We start from the raw sequence: 17,286 nt of genomic DNA, 5'->3' as shown, positions 1-17,286 counted from the left end.
ATTCCAAGGCTCATCGAACCCGGGCTGTTTCCTCCATTGGTATAGTATTGCAGTGAGACAGCACGATGCCTGCAAGACTATGTCACGCTAAACGCCACAGATTGTGTTTGTCCGTTCGTGTCAGTCGTCCTGCAGCCACGGGAAGTGGGACACAAACATGCTGCAATGCTTTCAGGACGTTAGGATTTGTTTGTGCAACATCCGAGAAGAGTACTTGTGGCTTGAATGTGAACTGTACGTGCCCGCCCCCTTTCCTCTGTAGTGCATGAGTTCCTCCCGGCATGCCCTTCGTCATTGTTCTGTCATCTTGTATTTAAAGGGTTGTATTTCTGCTGCTAAAAAGAAGCAAAGGTTTTCTCACAACGCCCTTTGTTCCCGACGGAGCCCTTGTCTGTCATGAAATTCTTCAAAACCTCAAGCTAGAAGAAGAAGACGACAAATATGAAGCGTTACAGCAACGACATGCCATGAGACGATTGATAACGATTTCCATAGGATCCCCGCGGTTGCCTGGCAACCATCAGCTTTGCGCATTGGCAGTATCGTAGCCTGTGAGGTTTAGCCGAGGCGCGATTATTGCTAGTTGAAAACTTTTCCCAATACCCCGCTTCCGCCGGTTTGCAATACAATCGGCGAAAGCAATTTTTGACAGTCTCGTTAGAGCGTGACATAGTCTTACATGTCTAACTGCAATACTATACCGCTGGAGGAAACAGCCCGGGTTCAATGAGCCTTGGAATGTGACTAGGAAAGTGAAGCCTTTTGAAAGAGGTAATGTCGATGCTTTTTTAACAGAGTACCAAAAAAGCGTCTTTTTTGAAGGCCTGGGCACTGAGCATTGTTGGTTCAGTGGTAGAATTCTCGCTTCTCATGCGGGAGGCTCGGGTTCGATTCCCAGCCAAAGCAGTGGCTTTTGCAGCGAGCGGCTCCATCACTTGCATCCCCTTGCAACTCGCAACTGAAAACCCACTGAAGCTAAGCAGGTGAGCCAGGTCAGTACCCGGATGAGGGTGAGCTACAGGGAAAAACAAAGTTTCCAGCTGGAAGCGGTGTTAATGGTGCCGGCGGGGGGGCGCTCACCCTGAGTTCTGTGCGGGTCCCAATGCCCCAGCATAGTGACGGAGATGCTGTGTTGTAAAAGGGCGCTGTCTCTTGGATGAGATGTAAAACTGAGGTCACAGCGCTCTGTGGTCATTCAAAATGACCACCAAAACCTTTGACAAAAGCTCTTGGTAATTGATGGTCTTCAATAATGCTTCTCCTTTAGGTACATTTTAAATCAGCTGAAAAATGCTGTGAAATGGGGGGTCACTTCACGCCAGTGTAGGATTTGGGTTACAAGAACTATAAAACTGCACGAGAAAGCCCGTACACTGAATTACACGGCTTTCAATTCAAAGGAGGGCAAAAGAAATTCCCTGAGTTCGATTTTTTGCAGCACAGAGAGGATTGCTGTCGTGAGGCTGGTTAGCTCAGTTGGTTAGAGCTAATAACACCAAGGTTGTAGGTTCGAGTCCCGTACGGGCCAGGTCCTTTTCTCCTCTCTTACAAAAGCTGTTAGGTTCCTTTCCGTGGTGAGATGGGTTGTCATGCAACGCTGCTACATAGTGCCGACAGACAATTAAATGACAAAAATGAAGAGAGTTAAAGCAGCTGGAAAGATTTTCTTACAACTTTTGAGCTGACACAGTTTTGGAAAATGTTTTCTTCACGCTGCACTGTACCACATAGGCAGCCAAGAGTCTCCAAAACAAAACAGAATTGACAGTCATATAATGTCCATTAACCCCGGTTTTAAACACAGCATCATGTCTGCCATCATAAGAATATGAGTCCAATATTTTAGAATATAGTCAGAATGTCTTCTAACCTTACCTGTGGTGTCTTTAATCCCTATTGCTCAATGCATGATGTACGTACTGCATACATGTGTCTTGAGAATGAGGAATGGGCCCCTGAGACATTTACCTGTTTCACAAATGATCGTATTTTACTAGAGATTCTGTTTGGGATTCAGATGTGCATTCGGACAGCAATTCCTTTCAAGAAATGATACGTTCTGGATGAGGTCAAAGGTGCTGGAACACTGTATTTAGGATGTATTTGCAGTGATTGTGTCTCCTGCTTCAACGCAGTGATATATAGATGTGCTCCTGTAATTTATTGGTACATGCCCAGGGCAGTAAGTTGTCTGAGGATTTATTTCCAGACGGCATAGAGCAGTGAAGCAGTGAAGTAGTGCAACACACTGGATCATTATATTATTAGAATCTATTCTACTTAAATTATTACATTATACACAACTTGAGCTCTCAGCACCGTACTGAGCCCAGGTGTTTTTCTAAAGCTGTCAGGTGCAGTTCATTTACATGAAGGAAATCTCTTACTGGGTACGATTACAATGCAGTAAGTAGCACAGACTACTTAGGGAGTAGGCTGATGTGTTTAAAAACAACCAGCGCCAGGCAGGAGTCGAACCTCCAAACTCCTAATCCATAGTCAGACACATTATCCATTGCACCAGTGGCCCTCGTATGACACTGCAGGGCTGTAATCCAGTGAGCTTAGCACTGCAACTAGTAAAATATTACCCCCGGTCCATTCTTTTCCAAAAGTGAGAAACACCTGTTTTCTACATTTTGTCTGTTTTAAAACCATATCTCTTTAAACCAAACCAAGAGTTTGTCTTTTGCACTGATATTCTGATTCATTTCGATTTCAAAGAAAAAAAAAACATTACCTTCCAAAGCATAATAAAATTGTCCCTTCCTCCAGACTCTACTTCTCTCTTGTAGTAATACAGCAGAACTTTCCAGGTGAGAAGATCACAGAGTCCGAAATGAGCTTCCTCCATCAAGCAAAGTACCTGAACTTGACTCTGTCATCATAAAAGCGCCTGGAGTGTGGAATGATGGCGCACGGAGGGTCCACATACTGTGGATCCCTCAGTGATCTTCCGCGTGTTCAAACCGCCAGCGTGTGACTCCCCTATCCCCCTGACCTCATTGCTCTGCTCTCGCCTCTGTGCAGCTGAGCCCGACTCATGGTAAAGTGGAAAAAAATATGCCCTCAACGTGAGATTTACTCTGGAGTGAGGATAGTTGTTACCTTCTTATCGTTGAAACGGATGTATGTGATGTGGCGACTAGGTTCTTCTCCATTAGCAGGCTTAAGGTTAAAGAAAAAAACATTGCTGACTTCTTTTTTTTTTGCCAGCCGCGAGCGCTGATTAGCGAGGTTTGTATTTCATGTTTTGCAAGTTGCATCCATTTTAAGAAAAACAAGTCGTTCAAGACAGGAAATGAATACTTGCATTTAATTAAGTCTAGACGTATGCGGTTGTCCATAATGACCAGTTCTGTTCGAGAACACAGAACAAAAAAAGGCACCGCTGGGATTCGGACCCAGGATTTTCTGTTTACTAGACAGGCGCTTTAACCAACTAAGCCACGGCGCCCCGGGAGTGCTGTCCTTTTGCAGGCACTTGGACACACCACTCAGACACATCTGCATTCGGTGTGTGCTCCGCCTGCTCGCTGAGCAAGTTGCCACCTTTACATACAATAGCAACATCGACACCAAGAGAAAGGATGACAAATGGCTTTTATCTGGAACTTTTCATGTCCAAGGAGCTCAATGTGCTTTCTGTGTACAACAGGGCCACTGAACTCCACACTGGCCACTGAACCACAGCAGTGGCTTGCTGGCTTGACATCTCCCAAGGAAAATGTTGAAATCGCATGTGGAACAGGAAAATGACCCTCGAGTATGAGGGAAAAAAAAGAAAAAGATCAACTGGAGTGCGCCAACCCATGTCAGGACAGCCCAGTTTCCTAGACGAGGTGGCCGAGTGGTTACTGTATGCTGAGTCTAAAGACAGTTTCACCCGTTTTCTGATTGCTCGGTTCTGTACCAGTGCAGACATGTCAAACAGTGAATGGCTGTACCTCTATTGTATCCGTGCTCAATGAATGAAATCGGTAACAAATGAATATATGTCTAGTTATACGAAAAACGAGTGGTTTATCGACTCATCTTCATTTGCAGATTTAGAGGCAGCTTCGATATTCGTTTTACAGACGGGTTTTTTTTTTTTGAATATGGGTCACACACATGCCACAGCAACAAAACATCTCTAGAGATGAGGCTATAGATCACCTTTCCATCCTGCAGGTTTTCCTCCCAAAGCCTACGGCACCAACGGCGACCCCTGCTGGCTGGGAGAGCAAAAGCTTACAGCACCTGGTATTCCCAGGCAGTCTCCCATCCAAGTACTAACCAGGCCCGACGCTGCTTAGCTTCCGAAATCAGACGAGATCAGGCATGTTCAGGGTGGTGTGGCCGTAAGCGAAAGCCCCGGCGCCTGACTCGGTACTTGAAGCTGTGTGTGGCGGGGGTTCCGTGCCCCCCGAGCGGGACTGAAGGATCGTTCGTGTGCAACTCTTTGGAAAGGAGCTGCTTTCCAAATCGCATTGCGTGCCTGGATGTTGGCGAATGCGCTCCCTTGTGTTGGCTCATCCCGCACTGGAGGAGGACAAACAATCTGCACGGAGGAGCACCAGGCAAGTCTTCACCAGACAAAAACCTCCAGTGCACAGCACTCTGGAAACATTTCGGGGCTTTCGCGTGTTTATTTCAGCACGTAAAGCGCACCGGTCCAACACGTCGGCCGGGCGCCCGGCGCCTCCGCCCTCTTGTGGCCTTGCGGCGTCAGAGCAAGAGGCTCCTTCTCGCTGCCCTTCCGCTGTGTTGCAGGGCCCCGAGAGGGAACCCGGAGCGCGCACTTTGTGGGGGGCGGGGACCGCGTTCGCGCTCTGCCCCCGGTCTCTTGCGCGAGTACTAAATCTCACGGACAGGGGGGCCTCGTCATTGATTGTTACAGGTGAGACGGGGATTAGGAGGAGACCCCGACTGATGGGTAAAGGGGAGCACTAACACCAGAGGGACACCCCCGGCGTCTCTTTTTGAGAGACGCCCTGGGGTTTCCTAATGGCCAAGGAGGGTCGGGACCTCGGTTTGACGCCTCCCCCGAAGGACGGCGCCTGTTTGTGCAGCAGAGTGTCGCCATCAGGAGGCTGGGGCGTAAGAGAGCCACACAGCCCGCAGGGTGAGCGCTCCCTACTGGTCCCAGTCACACCTCTTGCAGGAGCAGCAGCAACCGGAGCTTTTCCGGGGTGGAATCTCCCATCCGGGTGCCGGCCAGGCTCACACCTGCTGGGCTGCCCCGGGGGTGAGCCCAGTCGAGAGTCGCAGGGCCAGATCTAGTCACCGGGGAGAAACGATACAAGTGAAGGATTGCTCGGCTCTCGGCACTTGAAAAGACCGACAAATGTCTCGTTCCCGCCGGAGCTGAATGTACCCGCATGTGTGGTGTCGTCTTCTTCCCCCGCCCCGCTGTGTTTGCTGTATTGTCTCTGAAGCCGGCCCCCCCGAGACGAGACGGGCTGTTCCTGTGCCCCAATTAACACTTTACAGGTGCCATTCCCCGGCATTGTGGCCATTGTCGGTGCTCACACGCGGTAAGATAAGGCGGAGGAGAGCGGGGCATGCCCAGGGGCAGACATTCAAGGAGGGGGCAGTGCGAGGTGAGGTGAGGTGCGACACGCCGGAGCCCCGACGCAGCTAATGCGGAGCACTTGTTGGACTGGCATCGAAAGGACGTGTGCGCACGGAGCGAGCCTTCCCTGCGGCGGAGCGCGGGAACTTTCTCCCCCCCTCCCGCTGCAGGAGTTGTGTGCACTGCAGCGGTGCCGAGAGAAAAGCACAGAAGGCAGCAGGCTCTGGAGAGCAGGTAAGAGACGGAGCCTTGTGGGCAGGCGAGCAGGCCCGTTTTTTGGAAATTGCTGAAAAGGTTTGTTCGGTGTGTGGCAGGCGCACGTCGCGAGCTTGCGTGGCGATCTGCCGGTCTGGAGTTATGCAAATGAGGCCAAATTGCATCCCGGGACATGCTGCGAATGCGCAACGGCGACTGCAGATGTGTAGGAAACGGCGCGCTCGTTTTCTCGTTTTGCCCACACTTTTGAGTGTTAGTGTGGCGTGTGAGTGTGTGAAAGAGTGGGCCCAGCAGGAGGCGGTGGCGTGCGGGGCGAGGAGGTGGCCTAGGCTGCGCGATTTGTGCTGTGGGTGCGGGCCGCTTGCAGGGGCCTGTTTAACTCATACTTACCTGGCAGGGGAGATACCTTGATCAAGAAGGAGGTTCACCCAGGGCGAGGCTCGGCCATTGCACTCCGGCTGTGTTGACCCCTGCGAATTCCCCAAATGTGGGAATCTCGACTGCATAATTTCTAGAAGTGGGGGACTGCGTTCGCGCTCTCCCCTGATGTGCTTGGTCCAAAATCAGATACGGGAGGGTTAGGACACCACGAGCTGCGTGGCTGCGTAAGGATCCCGGTTCGACAGGAGTGGACGCCGCTGCTGGTTCTCGCTGGCTTTTAGTTAGGGGTCCGGAGAAGCATCTCAAGCTAGTTCCACTACTCCTTCCGGACGTTCATTCCCTTTTCAAAGTCAGTCGTTTTGCTGTAGTCTGCGTTCTTTAGGCTGATTATCGAGGTTAGCCTTTATTTGGTCATGGGGGGCCTCGGTACTGTATGCTGAGTCTTAAGACAGTTTCACCCGTTTTCTGATTGCTCGGTTCTGTACCAGTGCAGACATGTCAAACAGTGAATGGCTGTACCTCTATTGTATCCGTGCTCAATGAATGAAATCGGTAACAAATGAATATATGTCTAGTTATACGAAAAACGAGTGGTTTATCGACTCATCTTCATTTGCAGATTTAGAGGCAGCTTCGATATTCGTTTTACAGACGGGTTTTTTTTTTTGAATATGGGTCACACACATGCCACAGCAACAAAACATCTCTAGAGATGAGGCTATAGATCACCTTTCCATCCTGCAGGTTTTCCTCCCAAAGCCTACGGCACCAACGGCGACCCCTGCTGGCCGGGAGAGCAAAAGCTTACAGCACCTGGTATTCCCAGGCAGTCTCCCATCCAAGTACTAACCAGGCCTGACGCTGCTTAGCTTCCGAGATCAGACGAGATCGGGCATGTTCAGGGTGGTGTGGCCGTAAGCGAAAGCCCTGGCGCCTGACTCGCTACTTGAAGCTGTGTGTGGCGGGGGTTCCGTGCCCCCCGAGCGGGACTGAAGGATCGTTCGTGTGCAACTCTTTGGAAAGGAGCTGCTTTCCAAATCGCATTGCGTGCCTGGATGTTGGCGAATGCGCTCCCTTGTGTTGGCTCGTCCCGCACTGGAGGAGGACAAACAATCTGCACGGAGGAGCACCAGGCAAGTCTTCACCAGACAAAAACCTCCAGTGCACAGCACTCTGGAAACATTTCGGGGCTTTCGCGTGTTTATTTCAGCACGTAAAGCGCACCGGTCCAACACGTCGGCCGGGCGCACGGCGCCTCCGCCCTCTTGTGGCCTTGCGGCGTCAGAGCAAGAGGCTCCTTCTCGCTGCCCTTCCGCTGTGTTGCAGGACCCGGAGCGCGCACTTTGTGGGGGGCGGGGGACCACGTTCGCGCTCTGCCCCCGGTCTCTTGCGCGAGTACTAAATCTCACGGACAGGGGGGCCTCGTCATTGATTGTTACAGGTGAGACGGGGATTAGGAGGAGACCCCGACTGATGGGTAAAGGGGAGCACTAACACCAGAGGGACACCCCCGGCGTCTCTTTTTGAGAGACGCCCTGGGGTTTCCTAATGGCCAAGGAGGGTCGGGACCTCGGTTTGACCTCTGTTTGTGCAGCAGAGTGTCGCCATCAGGAGGCTGGGGCGTAAGAGAGCCACACAGCCTGCAGGGTGAGCGCTCCCTACTGGTCCCAGTCACACCTCTTGCAGGAGCAGCAGCAACCGGAGCTTTTCCGGGGTGGAATCTCCCATCCGGGTGCCGGCCAGGCTCACACCTGCTGGGCTGCCCCGGGGGTGAGCCCAGTCGAGAGTCGCAGGGCCAGATCTAGTCACCGGGGAGAAACGATACAAGTGAAGGATTGCTCGGCTCTCGGCACTTGAAAAGACCGACAAATGTCTCGTTCCCGCCGGAGCTGAATGTACCCGCATGTGTGGTGTCGTCTTCTTCCCCCGCCCCGCTGTGTTTGCTGTATTGTCTCTGAAGCCGGCCCCCCCGAGACGAGACGGGCTGTTCCTGTGCCCCAATTAACACTTTACAGGTGCCATTCCCCGGCATTGTGGCCATTGTCGGTGCTCACACGCGATAAGATAAGGCGGAGGAGAGCGGGGCATGCCCAGCGGCAGACATTCAAGGAGGGGGCAGTGCGAGGTGAGGTGAGGTGCGACACGCCGGAGCCCCGACGCAGCTAATGCGGAGCACTTGTTGGACTGGCATCGAAAGGACGTGTGCGCACGGAGCGAGCCTTCCCTGCGGCGGAGCGCGGGAACTTTCTCCCCCCCTCCCGCTGCAGGAGTTGTGTGCACTGCAGCGGTGCCGAGAGAAAAGCACAGAAGGCAGCAGGCTCTGGAGAGCAGGTAAGAGACGGAGCCTTGTGGGCAGGCGAGCAGGCCCGTTTTTTGGAAATTGCTGAAAAGGTTTGTTCGGTGTGTGGCAGGTGCACGTCGCGAGCTTGCGTGGCGATCTGCCGGTCTGGAGTTATGCAAATGAGGCCGAATTGCATCCCGGGACATGCTGCGAATGCGCAACGGCGACTGCAGATGTGTAGGAAACGGCGCGCTCGTTTTCTCGTTTTGCCCACACTTTTGAGTGTTAGTGTGGCGTGTGAGTGTGTGAAAGAGTGGGCCCAGCAGGAGGAGGTGGCCTAGGCTGCGCGATTTGTGCTGTGGGTGCGGGCCGCTTGCAGGGGCCTGTTTAACTCATACTTACCTGGCAGGGGAGATACCTTGATCAAGAAGGAGGTTCACCCAGGGCGAGGCTCGGCCATTGCACTCCGGCTGTGCTGACCCCTGCGAATTCCCCAAATGTGGGAATCTCGACTGCATAATTTCTGGTAGTGGGGGACTGGGTTCGCGCTCTCCCCTGATGTGCTTGGTTCAAAATCAGATACGGGAGGGTTAGGACACCACGAGCTGCGTGGCTGCGTAAGGATCCCGGTTCGACAGGAGTGGACGCCGCTGCTGGTTCTCGCTGGCTTTTAGTTAGGGGTCCGGAGAAGCATCTCAAGCTAGTTCCACTACTCCTTCCGGACGTTCATTCCCTTTTCAAAGTCAGTCGTTTTGCTGTAGTCTGCGTTCTTTAGGCTGATTATCGAGGTTAGCCTTTATTTGGTAATGGGGGGCCTCGGTACTGTATGCTGAGTCTAAAGACAGTTTCACCCGTTTTCTGATTGCTCGGTTCTGTACCAGTGCAGACATGTAAAACAGTGAATGGCTGTACCTCTATTGTATCCGTGCTCAATGAATGAAATCGGTAACAAATGAATATATGTCTAGTTATACGAAAAATGAGTGGTTTATCGACTCATCTTCATTTGCAGATTTAGAGGCAGCTTCGATATTCGTTTTACAGACGGGTTTTTTTTTTTGAATATGGGTCACACACATGCCACAGCAACAAAACATCTCTAGAGATGAGGCTATAGATCACCTTTCCATCCTGCAGGTTTTCCTCCCAAAGCCTACGGCACCAACGGCAACCCCTGCTGGCCGGGAGAGCAAAAGCTTACAGCACCTGGTATTCCCAGGCAGTCTCCCATCCAAGTACTAACCAGGCCCGACGCTGCTTAGTTTCCGAGATCAGACGAGATCGGGCGTGTTCAGGGTGGTGTGGCCGTAAGCGAAAGCCCCGGCGCCTGACTCGCTACTTGAAGCTGTGTGTGGAGGGGGTTCCGTGCCCCCCGAGCGGGACTGAAGGATCGTTCGTGTGCAACTCTTTGGAAAGGAGCTGCTTTCCAAATCGCATTGCGTGCCTGGATGTTGGCGAATGCGCTCCCTTGTGTTGGCTCGTCCCGCACTGGAGGAGGACAAACAATCTGCACGGAGGAGCACCAGGCAAGTCTTCACCAGACAAAATCCTCCAGTGCACAGCACTCTGGAAACATTTCGGGGCTTTCGCGTGTTTATTTCAGCACGTAAAGCGCACCGGTCCAACACGTCGGCCGGGCGCACGGCGCCTCCGCCCTCTTGTGGCCTTGCGGCGTCAGAGCAAGAGGCTCCTTCTCGCTGCCCTTCCACTGTGTTGCAGGACCCAGAGCGCGCACTTTGTGGGGGGCGGGGGACCGCGTTCGCGCTCTGCCCCCGGTCTCTTGCGCGAGTACTAAATCTCACGGACAGGGGGGCCTCGTCATTGATTGTTACAGGTGAGACGGGGATTAGGAGGAGACCCCGACTGATGGGTAAAGGGGAGCACTAACACCAGAGGGACACCCCCGGCGTCTCTTTTTGAGAGACGCCCTGGGGTTTCCTAATGGCCAAGGAGGGTCGGGACCTCGGTTTGACCTCTGTTTGTGCAGCAGAGTGTCGCCATCAGGAGGCTGGGGCGTCAGAGAGCCACACAGCCCGCAGGGTGAGCGCTCCCTACTGGTCCCAGTCACACCTCTTGCAGGAGCAGCAGCAACCGGAGCTTTTCCGGGGTGGAATCTCCCATCCGGTGCCGGCCAGGCTCACACCTGCTGGGCTGCCCCGGGGGTGAGCCCAGTCGAGAGTCGCAGGGCCAGATCTAGTCACCGGGGAGAAACGATACAAGTGAAGGATTGCTCGGCTCTCGGCACTTGAAAAGACCAACAAATGTCTCGTTCCCGCCGGAGCTGAATGTACCCGCATGTGTGGTGTCGTCTTCTTCCCCCGCCCCGCTGTGTTTGCTGTATTGTCTCTGAAGCCGGCCCCCCCGAGACGAGACGGGCTGTTCCTGTGCCCCAATTAACACTTTACAGGTGCCATTCCCCGGCATTGTGGCCATTGTCGGTGCTCACACGCGATAAGATAAGGCGGAGGAGAGCGGGGCATGCCCAGCGGCAGACATTCAAGGAGGGGGCAGGGCGAGGTGAGGTGAGGTGCGACACGCCGGAGCCCCGACGCAGCTAATGCGGAGCACTTGTTGGACTGGCATCGAAAGGACGTGTGCGCACGGAGCGAGCCTTCCCTGCGGCGGAGCGCGGGAACTTTCTCCCCCCCTCCCGCTGCAGGAGTTGTGTGCGCTGCAGCGGTGCCGAGAGAAAAGCACAGAAGGCAGCAGGCTCTGGAGAGCAGGTAAGAGACGGAGCCTTGTGGGCAGGCGAGCAGGCCCGTTTTTTGGAAATTGCTGAAAAGGTTTTGTTCGGTGTGTGGCAGGCGCACGTCGCGAGCTTGCGTGGCGATCTGCCGGTCTGGAGTTATGCAAATGAGGCCGAATTGCATCCCGGGACATGCTGCGAATGCGCAACGGCGACTGCAGATGTGTAGGAAACGGCGCGCTCGTTTTCTCGTTTTGCCCACACTTTTGAGTGTTAGTGTGGCGTGTGAGTGTGTGAAAGAGTGGGCCCAGCAGGAGGAGGTGGCCTAGGCTGCGCGATTTGTGCTGTGGGTGCGGGCCGCTTGCAGGGGCCTGTTTAACTCATACTTACCTGGCAGGGGAGATACCTTGATCAAGAAGGAGGTTCACCCAGGGCGAGGCTTGGCCATTGCACTCCGGCTGTGCTGACCCCTGCGAATTCCCCAAATGTGGGAATCTCGACTGCATAATTTCTGGTAGTGGGGGACTGCGTTCGCGCTCTCCCCTGATGTGCTTGGTCCAAAATCAGATACGGGAGGGTTAGGACACCACGAGCTGCGTGGCTGCGGAAGGATCCCGGTTCGACAGGAGTGGACGCCGCTGCTGGTCCTCGCTGGCTTTTAGTTAGGGGTCCGGAGAGCTTGCGTGGCGATCTGCCGGTCTGGAGTTATGCAAATGAGGCCGAAATGCATCCCGGGACATGCTGCAAATGCGCAACGGCGACTGCAGGCTTCTCCTTTCCCGGTACTATAAAAACGCTAAATCGCTTGGACCCGCTGCCATGGAAAGCAGTTCTTCAGATTACCATACATTCTGCGTTCGCACCTCTGGTGCTCTACTTATGCCTTTGAAAACCTAATGAATAAAGCTGAAAGAACCGACACGATATGTAGGTGCTCGTAAAGCACGCAGTAAAGAACTGTTAACAGCAAGGGTTTCAGTGGGTTAACTGAGGAGAAGGCGTGATCGCTAATTGTTGACTTTTTATTTGGTGTTAGAAACACTCTTACTGTGCATGACGTGCAACAAATGTAGCCACAGAAATTGCATCACGCTTTCATGTATGCTATTGCAGACACCAACGTTGCCTAGATAGAAAACCGAAATAGCCGTGGGTTTGCTTGCTGGTCTGAAGGATCTCTCTTCGAATCTCTATCATTTGTCAATTGAAGTAAAAGGCGCTGCAATCTGATACGTTCAGAATCAAACCCGCAGCTGTTGTTCGACTTTATTTCTTGACTAATTACAACTGAGTGTCGCATGAGCAGTTACGTAAACTTGTCTGATATATTTGAACACAAATGCCGTTCTTCAATTAAAACTAACAGTACATTGTCAGGGACATTCAGTTCTATACAAACAAGAGACAGACAAGAGAATATTTCTACCTTTCATGTGGACTACGTGTTGACTTAATGATCGGAATAATTGAAAAGTTCGGGTTCATAGCCGATGCAGTGCGTGCTAATTAGAACAACAGCAACGCTGAGCTCTCAGCACCGTACTGAGCCCAGGTGATTTTCTAAAGCTGTCAGGTGCAGTTCATTTACATGAAGGAAATCTCTTACTGAGTACGATTACAATGCAGTAAGTAGCACAGACTACTTAGGGGAGTAGCCCGATGCGTTTAAAAACGACCCGAGCCAGGCAGGAGTCAAACTTACAATCTCCTGATCCATAGTCAAACGCGTTATCCATTGCGGGACTGCAACCCGGTGAGCTCAGCACTGCAACTAGTAAACTATTACCCCCGGTCCATTCTTTTCCAAAAGTGAGAAACACCTGTTTTCTACATTTTGTCTGTTTTAAAACCATATCTCTTTAAACCAAACCAAGAGTTTGTCTTTTGCACTGATATTCTGATTCATTTCGATTTCAAAGTAAAAAAAACCTACCTTCCAAAGAATCATAAAATTGTCCCTTCTTCCAGACTCTACTTCTCTCTTGTTGTAGTACAGCAGACCTTTCCAGGTGAGCAGATCACAGAGTCCGAAATGAGCTTCCTCCATCAAGCAAAGTACCTGAACATGACTCTGTCTTCATAAAAGCGCCCCTGTAATAAAGAAATTAAATCTGAAATCAAGAGGGCAGTTGCCTACTGAAATACAAGAAGTCATCAATTTTAACCTAGCAACACATTAAAGGCTGCATCTATACAAGTACGATTCTAGAAATGCTCACCAGATTACGTTTTAAGAAGGAACTGCGCCTCAGGTTCCGCCGAGATCTTAACTCGGATGGCAGGATTCAGAGTCCGGAGTGCGGACTGATGGCGCACGGAGGGTCCATATACTGTGGATCCCTCAGTGATCTTCCGCGTATTCAAACCGCCAGCGTGTGACTCCCCTGTCCCCGTGACCTCATTGCTCTGCTCTCTCCTCTGTGCAGCCGAGCTCGATTCACGGTAAAGTGAAAAAAAAGATGCCCTCAACGTGAGATTTACTCTGGAGCGAGGATAGATGTTACCTTTTTATTATTGAACAGGATGTATGTGATGTGGCGACTAGGTTCAATTTTGTATCCTTTTAAAAGATTAAGGACTGGGGTGAGCGTGATTTACCACCCTTTCAGCTAAGAACCCGACGTGCGCACCGTTTAAGCTGCATAGACTCGGTCGTTTAACTCTTCTCTATTAGCAGGGTTAAGGTTAAAGAAAAAAAACATTGCTGACTTCTTTTTTTTTGCCAGCCGCTAGCGCTGATTAGCAAGGTTTGTATTTCATGTTTTGCAAGTTGCATCCATTTTAAGAAAAACAAGTCGCGTTAAAGACAGGAAATGAATACTTGCATTTAATTAAGTCTAGCTGTAGGCGGTTGTCCATAATGACCAGTTCTGTTCAAGAACACAGAACAAAAAAGGCACCGCTGGGATTCGGACCCAGGATTTCCTGTTTACTAGACAGGCACTTTAACCAACTAAGCCACGGCACCCTGGGAGTGCTGTCGTTTTGCAGCCACTTGGACACACCACTCAGACACATCTGCATTCGGTGTGTGCTCCGCCTGTTCGCTGAGCAAGTTGCCACCTTTACATACAATAGCAACATCGACACCAAGAGAAAGGATGACAAATGGCTTTTATCTGGAACTTTTCATGTCCAAGGAGCTCAATGTGCATTCTGTGTACAACAGGGCCACTGAACTCCACAATGGCCACTGAACCACAGTAGTGGCTTGCTGGCTTGACATCTCCCAAGGAAAATGTTGAAATCGCATGTGGAACAGGAAAATGACCCTCGAGTACGAGGGAAAAAAAAAGAAAAAGATCATCTGGAGCGCGGCAACCCATGTCTGGACAGCCCAGTTTCCTAGATGAGGTGGCCGAGTGGTTAAGGCAATGGACTGCTAATCCACTGTACTCTGCACGCATGGGTTTGAGTCCCATTCTCGTCACTCTCCATGTCTGACATGTGTGCCCGTGTGCCTTTGGCCCTCCTGTTGTTTGCTCCAGTACTAGAGCCGTACATTTCCTAGCGGTGGCTGAACATGGTATAGTAGGCTAACGTCAGTATCGAGCAGTGACAGTAACAGTATTTACGTGCCGCTGCTGCCAAGTGGCTCTGGTTTGAGACCGCGTTTTCACTTACTTGCAACGGAAACGGAGAAAGCGATTTTTGACAGTCTCTCGAGAGATTGCGCTAGGTGTTTAGAGATAGACTTTGTCAGTTCCCCCTGGGATGATGGCCTCTCAAATAGTTTGTGATTCCTCTAGACGTTTATACACTAGAAGCCTGCTTCATGGCTTAAATCCAAGCTAAGGAAACGAGTTAGAGGTCTGATGCAGAACTGCGAATTCAATGAACGGGAACACTACAGTACATTGCACTGTGTGTGTGAGGAAAGCTGCCCCCTTCTGTCCCTTGTCGACCGAACAGAGGACTGTAAAGGATACCGCCAAGAAACTTTAGGATGCTGGTTGAATCCAGCTCCAAAGAAGCCCCTTTGGGTGTTATGTCATCAAAAAGTAAGAACAGCGAATCTCCCTTTGATCAAAAGCGCAACAGAACTGTTTTCCGTGGAGCAGGTTTCAGACCCGTAGACCTGTTTTATTCGTAGGGCAGGGCGCATTCCCAAACGCGAATCTCATGTTTTAGAAATGCTTTGGGCGGCGTGAAGTGAAAATAAGAAATGGGCTCCAGATACACATGGAAGCAATCAAGTGTTTAATCCGAGCTGTTTCAAAGACTGCTCAAGAGCTTTCCTTTCACAGAGGCGCAACGATAAATGATGGGGGTGCACCCTTCAATGCGCCTTACGACTCTAGGGAGTGATTGAGACGTACGTAGTGTGTGCTCATTTCCCTCTATTCCCCGTGTTGCAGTGGTAGGATGACATAAATTCCTGCTTCGACACGTAACGGCATTATAATCAAGTGCAGGAGCTGAGGGCTTTAGTTTTGTTTAGTTTTTCATGGCGTTCGTAAGCGCGCAAATCAAAGGCAATTCCTGCGTCTAACAGGAATGTAAATGCTTTGGAAAGTGCAGTGTGGTGCAGCTTGTAAAATCCTTATCCACATTTGTGGTTTGTTGATGTTTTTTCTGTCTGCCAAAGTTGCATTTTGACATCCGGACGGGGAGACTTTATCATTTGAACGTGAAGCCAGCCTTAAACCCTCTGAGGCATGTCTGTCTGCCGGCACGTATTTTGTCAAAGGTATTTATTTTTTTTTAACGGAGAGCGACTTTGAAAACGTTTCCGCAGCCACCTCGCATCCTGCCGTGTTAGATTATAGGAGGAATGCGGCGGGGGTGAGCTCGCTGTAGTTGTGGCCGAGTGGTTAAGGCGATGGACTCGAAATCCGTTGAGAACTCCCTGCGCAGGTTTGAATCCTGCCGACTATGGCGTTTGCCACACGTATCCTTGTGCCTCCGCGGCAAAGGCGAAGTGCTGCTTCTCCTTTCCTGGTACTATAAATACGCTAAATCACTTGGCCCTGCTGCCATGGAAATGAGTTCTTCAGATGACCACACATCTTGCGTTCGCACCTCTGGTGCTCTACTTATGCCTTTGAAAACCTAATGAATAAAGCTGAAAGAACCGACACGATATGTAGGTGCTCGTAAAGCACGCAGTAAAGATCTGTTAACAGCAAGGGTTTCAGTGGGTTAACTGAGGAGAAGGCGTGATCGTTAATTGTTGACTTTTTATTTGGTGTTAGAAACACTCTTACTGTGCATGACGTGCAACAAATGTAGCCACAGAAATTGCATCACGCTTTCATGTATGCTATTGCAGACACCAACGTTGCCTAGATAGAAAACCGAAATAGCCGTGGGTTTGCTTGCTGGTCTGAAGGATCTCTCTTCGAATCGCTATCATTTGTCAATGGAAGTAAAAGGCGCTGCACAGAGAGGACCACTGTCATGAGGCCGGTTAGCTCAGTTGGTTAGAGCATGGTGCTCATAACGCCAAAGTCGTGGGTTCGAGCCCCTTACTGGCCAGGTCCTTTTCTCCTCTCTTACCAAAGCTGTTAGGTTCCTTTCCGTGGTGAGATGGGTTGTCATGCAACGCTGCCACATAGTGCCGACAGACAATTAAATGACAAAAATGAAGAGAGTTAAAGCAGCTGGAGAGGTTCTCTTACAACTTTTGAGCTGACACAGTTTTGGAAAATGTTTCCTTCACGCTGCACTGTACCATATAGGCAGCCAAGAGTCTCCAAAACAAAACAGAATTGACAGTCATATAATGTCCATTAACCCCGGTTTTAAACGCAGCATCATGTCTGCCATCATAAGAATATGAGTCCAATATTTTAGAATATAGTCAGAATGACTTCTAACCTTACATGTGGTGTCTTTAATCCCTTTTGCTCAATGCATGGTGTACGTACTGCATACATGTGTCTTGAGAATGAGGAATGGGCCCCTGAGACAGTCATTTGCCTGTTTCACAAATGATCGTATTTTACTAGAGATTCTGTTTGGGATTCAGATGTGCATTCAGACAGCGATCCCTTTCAAGAATGATACGTTCTGGATGAGGTCAAAGGTGCTGGAACACTGTATTTAGGATGTGTTTGCAGTGATTGTGTGTCTCCTGCTTCAACGCAGTGATATATAGATGTGCTCCTGTAATTTATTGGTACAAGCCCAGGGCAGTAAGCAGTCTGATGATTTATTTCCAGA

The 17,286-nt window shown here is 50.8% G+C and overlaps 9 non-coding genes across 9 annotated transcripts; 6 read left to right on the top strand and 3 right to left on the bottom strand.

Annotated features, from left to right (window-relative positions):
* Positions 1-522: 522 nt before the first annotated feature.
* LOC138227198 (U4 spliceosomal RNA) lies at positions 523-664 on the top strand. The gene has a single exon (XR_011184870.1). It is a non-coding gene; the product is annotated as a U4 spliceosomal RNA (small nuclear RNA).
* A 3,566-nt stretch (positions 665-4,230) lies between these two features.
* Positions 4,231-4,349, bottom strand: LOC138227186 (5S ribosomal RNA). Its single transcript, XR_011184859.1, has one exon. It is a non-coding gene; the product is annotated as a 5S ribosomal RNA (ribosomal RNA).
* Positions 4,350-6,155: 1,806 nt separating this feature from the next.
* LOC138227190 (U1 spliceosomal RNA) lies at positions 6,156-6,319 on the top strand. Its single transcript, XR_011184863.1, has one exon. It is a non-coding gene; the product is annotated as a U1 spliceosomal RNA (small nuclear RNA).
* Positions 6,320-6,955: 636 nt separating this feature from the next.
* LOC138227203 (5S ribosomal RNA) lies at positions 6,956-7,074 on the bottom strand. The gene has a single exon (XR_011184875.1). It is a non-coding gene; the product is annotated as a 5S ribosomal RNA (ribosomal RNA).
* Positions 7,075-8,829: 1,755 nt separating this feature from the next.
* On the top strand, positions 8,830-8,993 carry LOC138227189 (U1 spliceosomal RNA). The gene has a single exon (XR_011184862.1). It is a non-coding gene; the product is annotated as a U1 spliceosomal RNA (small nuclear RNA).
* A 636-nt stretch (positions 8,994-9,629) lies between these two features.
* Positions 9,630-9,748, bottom strand: LOC138227202 (5S ribosomal RNA). The gene has a single exon (XR_011184874.1). It is a non-coding gene; the product is annotated as a 5S ribosomal RNA (ribosomal RNA).
* Positions 9,749-11,503: 1,755 nt separating this feature from the next.
* Positions 11,504-11,667, top strand: LOC138227188 (U1 spliceosomal RNA). Its single transcript, XR_011184861.1, has one exon. It is a non-coding gene; the product is annotated as a U1 spliceosomal RNA (small nuclear RNA).
* Positions 11,668-15,917: 4,250 nt separating this feature from the next.
* On the top strand, positions 15,918-15,999 carry trnas-cga (transfer RNA serine (anticodon CGA)). The gene has a single exon. It is a non-coding gene; the product is annotated as a tRNA-Ser (tRNA).
* Positions 16,000-16,525: 526 nt separating this feature from the next.
* trnam-cau (transfer RNA methionine (anticodon CAU)) lies at positions 16,526-16,599 on the top strand. Its single transcript has one exon. It is a non-coding gene; the product is annotated as a tRNA-Met (tRNA).
* The last annotated feature ends 687 nt before the right edge of the window (positions 16,600-17,286 follow it).

This window comes from Lepisosteus oculatus, unplaced genomic scaffold (assembly GCF_040954835.1).
Source record: "Lepisosteus oculatus isolate fLepOcu1 unplaced genomic scaffold, fLepOcu1.hap2 HAP2_SCAFFOLD_269, whole genome shotgun sequence".
Classification (NCBI taxonomy): Eukaryota; Metazoa; Chordata; class Actinopteri; order Semionotiformes; family Lepisosteidae; genus Lepisosteus; species Lepisosteus oculatus.
The sequence above is the reverse complement of the archived record's forward strand: the minus strand, read 5'-3'. Positions and strand labels throughout refer to the sequence as shown.